General features: G+C 40.2%; 1 long non-coding RNA gene across 1 annotated transcript; it reads right to left on the reverse strand.

The window, feature by feature from the left end:
- Positions 1 to 376: 376 nt before the first annotated feature.
- LOC140682535 (uncharacterized) lies at positions 377 to 5,647 on the reverse strand. The gene is made up of 3 exons (XR_012054372.1): positions 5,476 to 5,647; positions 4,063 to 4,290; positions 377 to 3,628 (listed from the first exon to the last, which is right to left on the reverse strand). It is a non-coding gene; the product is annotated as an uncharacterized lncRNA (long non-coding RNA).
- Positions 5,648 to 6,041: the final 394 nt, after the last annotated feature.

Here is a 6,041-nt window from a genome sequence, read left to right on the forward strand (position 1 = left end):
TTCTGAGCTTGTAGGAGGTGTAAATTTTTTCTTAAAAAGGATGGAATTTTTGTTACATGAAGCTGTCAGACAAATGTATAACTTGTTCTGAAATACCTTGTTAATGTTATTTTCTTTTTCTGTATTTTAAAATCAACCAAAAAAAAAGTAGGCTGCTTTTGGAATGCGCTGCTTTTTTTTTTCTCTTTTTTTTTTTCTTTTTTTTTTTTCTCCAAGGGCTACATTAGAATACAAACAGTAAGGAGAAATCTGTCTGGGTCTCATGGTACAAAGGAGAACTCCTTCTACTTGTTGACAGTCAGATACAGGGGAAGGAAATAAAGAGAGGAAAGTCTTTGAATCCAAAATTTTACTTTTCCACCCCAATTATGTACCAGAAGAAAAGCAGAAGAAAGGTGTACCTGAGAAAGCAAAGCATTCAAGAAAAACATGGCGAAAACATCCTGGGGAAAATCTTATGAAACTGCTGAATAAGTTTTGCTAGTGAGTTGCATAAGATGAGGCTTTTTCCAGCTTGCCCCAAGGAGCACTGCTGGTTTTGCTGCTGGTCACTGGGAACCCAGGGATCCAACTGGTGAGGAGGGATGGCCCAGGACACAGGGACTGTGTAGGTATTTACCTCTGCCTTGTCAAATCTCTGCAAGTTCATCAAGGCTTAAAGAGTTGTCACAAATACTAGCATAGCTTGTCGTCTTTGCTTACTCTCCTTTCCACTACTGACTTACCCAAAATCTTCTAAGATACTTACATTTGTCAATAGTTTTCAGAATGCCAGCCATATTAATGGACTCTACAGTCCTGGCAATATTGACCCACAGACACATCCCCAGAGGACTGAGAAGACGTATCAAACAAAAGTTAGAACCATTTGGACAGGCAAGGGTTATTCCTGTTTGCTCCAGGTTTTCTGGGTGGCTCTGGGTATGTCACCAAATCTCCATATGCATCAACTGCCCATGGCATTTTGCTTCATATTCTCTTTTTACAACCTAAAAATTCAAATATAATGAATGCAACGTAGTATCTAAAGAGCCTCTGACATCTTTTTCTTTTGTTCCTTCCCTCTTTTAATCTTGTTCCTTGTCCTTTTATCAACTACACTTTATGCCATAATGCTTAAACTAGGTTTTAAAAACAAACTCAAAGCCTACCTGATTTTTGTACGTCATTACTGTGACCTCTGTTTGCACACTTTCAGAAGTGATTCTGCATTCTGCAACATATATACAGCTACACATATCTAGCAGGGATATTTAAGGAAGATTCTCAGATCAAAAATGGTGGGTAATATAAAAGATCCCCACATGCATGCATGCAAGATACACAGGTTGAACTAAGACTGAATGAAATTTGGGGTTAAGTCACAGTTTTCAATTCACAATTCAAATGTGAATTTGGGAGATTATGATGAGAAGGCCAGACTGTGTTCAGTTGCCCTCCACATCCCATGGGCAGCAAAGGAGAGAAGTTCACAGTACTCTAAATACAGTCGCATGCTAAGATATAACCTAGAGCATCTTTCCTTCAGAAACAGGGATGGCTCTGCTGCTTTTATTTATAGTTCATGCAAAATTCCCAGACAACAATAGTTCTGCAAGTGTAAGAGAGTCAGTGGAAGTACTCAGAATAAAAGCAAATCAGAAATAGGCCTGGCATGGCTTCCTGTGGCCTTGGAGAGCTCCTCTAGTCATTCTTCTGAGAATGAGTAATGCTGGGCATGGGATCTCCCATTCAGCAGTGAGGCTGTGTTGACTGTGAAAACTCAGAACTGTAGGTTAATCTGCAGCTCACAGCAAACTGCATAAACACAGCAGCAGTGGTAGATACCATGAGAACATAGAGTGAAATTTCAAAGCAACAGAGAAAAGTTCAGACCGGGGTGACTCGGTTGCTGAGCATTTACCTTGGCCCAGCATGCAAGTCTGTAAATAATACAGTGTATTAATACACTGGCAAGCTTTCAGCCACTGCTGTTTCAGCAAAAAGCAGCTATGTCCTGACAGATACCCACGTGTTTGTAAAGGCCAGATGCCATGAGGTGACATCAGCCCCAGGGTCTCTCTGGACCTGGTTGACTGAAGGCAGGGGAGAATCTGCCCCTGGCTTCCAGAAATGTTAGCTCAAGACCTATGGGCATGTGGAACAGAAAACAACAAGCATCTGTCACCTCAAAGGCAGGGAGCTGGCAGAAGTGTCAAACAGATTTCATTAGCTGTGTACAGTCAGGGGTTGCATTAGCACAAATTGTTGTGGTTTAAAATGATTTGGTTTAAAAAACATGTCTTTGGGTGCTTCTGCAGCATCCTGGGACTTAAAATGTGTATTATTTTATGCCTGCTTTTCAGTGGATTTCTTCCACTGCAGTATTTTTAGCTCTTTACTCTCACCAACCAAATTGTACATCAAGAGGAACTGACATCTCGCTGCCCAAACACGTAAATCACAGGGTGCCTGGTCTTGTATCTGCAGAGTGGCTGCAAGGTAACGCTTGGGACCATCCCAGTGCCGTAGGCACAGCGACGGACAAGCCAGCATGCTGCGTCTTGTTGACAGGCTCTCCTGTTCCTTGGAGGGAGGGGAAAAACTCAACTCAGAAATGAAAATAATAAGGCTACCTTTTTACTCCTTTGGTTTCTAGATGATTTTTATTGTACAGGAACACAAAAACAAAGGGAAGGATCAGCCCAAGGTTGAGCACTGTGGACCAAATTCACCCTGACACAAAGAGAGAGCAGCTTCCTTCAGGAGCTGTACCCGCCTACTCATTGTCTGGAGGCTTCCCATCCTGCAGTATCTGTTCACAGGTTTTGCAGTATGCTGTTTTTCTGCTCTTTTGGCATCGTTTTTAGGATCAGGAAACAAGAAGTCTTCTGATTTTTGGTACAAAAAAACCCAAAATGAGCAAATGTATTCCTGCAAGTCACAATAAAAGGGTGGAGGCGGAATCACTTTGCTTTCCCCATTTCCATGTGCCCCCTGGCCGGTGCCACTTGGGCTCAGCAGCTCCAGTGCCAAGGCTGGTGGAGCCATGGGCACAGGCAGTGCCATGGAGAAGCAGCCACAGCAGTGCAGGAGTGTGACTGTGCTGCCAAGCCAGAAATGGGCTGTGCAGGCAAGGCTGGCTTTCTGCAGCAGCAGCAGGAGTGGGCCTGTGGGGACACGGCTTCCTACAGCTTGTCACGCTGCTTTCAATTAGAAGTCTGTCAGGGAAATCGTCATAGATATCAAATCACAGCAAAAAATCTGCAAGCATATGTAGGTGCTGAAATAGGGCATAGCATGGAAAATGAAAATCCCTGGAGATGGCTTAGCAGTCTCAAAGGGAACAAATATTTTCCTTATAAAATACTGCATAGGAATGCCTTGTGCTATTCGTAATGAAAAATTTATGGTAAATATTTGACCTCTTTTCTCTCCATGATTTCCCAACAACTAGGCTCAATTCTTTATAATTTCCCTTCTTAAAGTAGTCAATAAAAGTTTTATATGAACGCATTTCAACTTAGGCATGCTCCTGAATGCTGCATGGCTTGAGTCTGGATGTTTGCTTACCGTGATTTGATCCATGTTCCCTCATTGCTCATCTAAACAACAGAAGTTATTTTTCTTCCATATTAGACCAGTGAGCCTGCACAGATGGGAAAATAATTTGTTATTACTTTGCTGAGAGCATACAAGTGACCACGTAAGAGATCCACGTTTCAGATAAGAAGGAATGCATTTACTTCCCCAACATGTTTTTATGCTGTTACAGACCCAAGAAAACCAAAGCACTCCCTATATCAAATTAATTATCACAGAATTCTTGTGTTCTACTAGCCATATGTTACAAGTAAAAAACATGGAAGAAAGAACTGAAGTCACATTTCGCTACAAGGTCTTCTTCAGCAATGATGCTACTCTTCATTTTTCCAAAATGTCATCTTCTGGTAATTAGTGAAAGAACACTATCATAAAGCAGGAAATTTTATTTTTCTGTTTCTGTAGTCAAATCTCTGTAGTGAGATTTTGAGGTAGATGAAGCCATGAACTCTTCACTTTTTGAGTGGATCAAGTGCTTACCCCATGTGATTTTCTGGAGCAACAAATTAAGTCAGTCTGTGTGTCTGTCCACGTCTCTGTCTGTTTGTGCTGGCTGGTACATGCTCTTTACTTTCACTTTCTTCAGAAGTCATTTCTTTGCTCATGTTTTGCTAATCGAGTGCCTTCTATTGATCAATTTTCATTGCATTGCACTTCTGCCTCACTGGTTATGAGGAGTGAGCCATGAACTGTAGACCATATCTCATCCTGTTCAGGGGAAATAATTAAAGAGATGCTTAAGCCTGGATCCTATACAGTGTGATAATATTAAGCAATATTTTTTTTTTTTAAATCTCTCTTCCTTTCCTGACCCCTGTGAATATGACTTATTAATCAGAGCTTCAAATAAAAGAGGAGGGGGGAAATAAAGCTATATACAGTACCATATTGTGGCTCAAATTAACAACATTGTGATACAAGTAATTCTCCTTTGATTCAAAGCTGCAGTAGAACAAATCACATTCTTAATCTTTCAATTAGAATTATTTAACTCAGAGTCCTTTGAAGTTAACTTGATAATATAAAACCAGAAATGTGATGCTTAGCAGAGGTAGGTCCTGAACAATTTGTAACAAACTGCCAAGAATCTTCAGTTGATTCTTGCTATTTTTGAAGAAAAATATGTGTGGAGAAAGGACTTCTGTTTTATAAGATTTCCAGAGACTTATCTGAAAATCAGAAATTGCACCAAAACAATAATGCAATCCATTGTGTACTTCAAAATTATCAGAAAACAGCTGTGAATATGTTTATTGTTGATGCTCAGTTTTGGACTCCTTTGGCATACAGAAGTTCTGATTTACTAAGCATTATAGCCCTGTTATTCATGATCCCAAGTCTCTAAAAAATCATCGTATTGATTTGATATCCATAAGATTTGAGTTCTTCTTACTCAGATCTGGGAACTGAACATAGAGGATTCAAAGTTTAAAAGTCCTGAGTACTGAAATACCCCACCTTTTATCTCTTGCTAAAAATTAATGTAAGATCACAAGAACAGATACACTGGATCAGATTCAAGGTCTAGCTAGTTCAGGATCCTGTCTCTGGCAGCAATGAATATTACCTACTTTGGGTAGAGCATAAAAATAGCCAGTAATATAGAAACATTCTCTTAATATAGTTACCAGCCTTTTTTCACTGCAGCTGCAGAGATGGCATCTTGGTGTTCCACTGCCCCCGTGGATTTTTCTTTCATTAATGTATTCAATCACTTTTAACCCTTTTAGGCCTTTTAGATCCATAACATCCCATGGCTATGAGATCCACAGCTTAGATACCTGTTGTGCAAAGAGCACATTTGTTCTTGCATCTCATCCCAGTCTGCCACCTAAATCTGTATGGTTTACCCCAGATTCCTTTATTCTGGGAAAAAAACAAACAATTACCCACAAATTATTTTTTCAGGTCTTCTCAGGACTTAATAGAAGTGTTTCTCATATTCACTCACTTGCCCTTTCTCCTGGCTGTAGAGAGTCCATTTGTCACTCCTTGAACAGAAGTGGTGCCACATTTTTGGTCTGGCTGGTTTCTTCTTTGTGTAGCTTTTCTTCTGTCATTATATATTTATAACAGAGAGTGGGAGAGAGAAACTAGATCCGGATGCACTATGAATTTTTATATGTTATGGCATAATGATGTAGCATAAGAATGTTGTGCACAATGCACAATAAAATCAAATAATACTTTGGGCTGGAAGGGACCTTAAAGACCACCTAGTTCCAACCACCCCTGCCACAGGCAGGGACACCTTCCCCTAGACTAGGTATTACACCTGTTTCAGAAAATTCAAGTCTTATGGAAATGATGGAAATATTATACTCCCCAGTCTGACATATCAGTTTAAGCCGTGGTGTGGCCCAGCTAGGTGAGCCTGGTTTCAGGCTCAATTTTTGCCTTCAACTCCTCAAACATTTTCAATTTTCTATTGGTAACATTTTCAAGTTTCTGCTTGAATT

The sequence above is a fragment of the Taeniopygia guttata genome, chromosome 2, assembly GCF_048771995.1.
Source record: "Taeniopygia guttata chromosome 2, bTaeGut7.mat, whole genome shotgun sequence".
NCBI lineage: Eukaryota > Metazoa > Chordata > Aves > Passeriformes > Estrildidae > Taeniopygia > Taeniopygia guttata.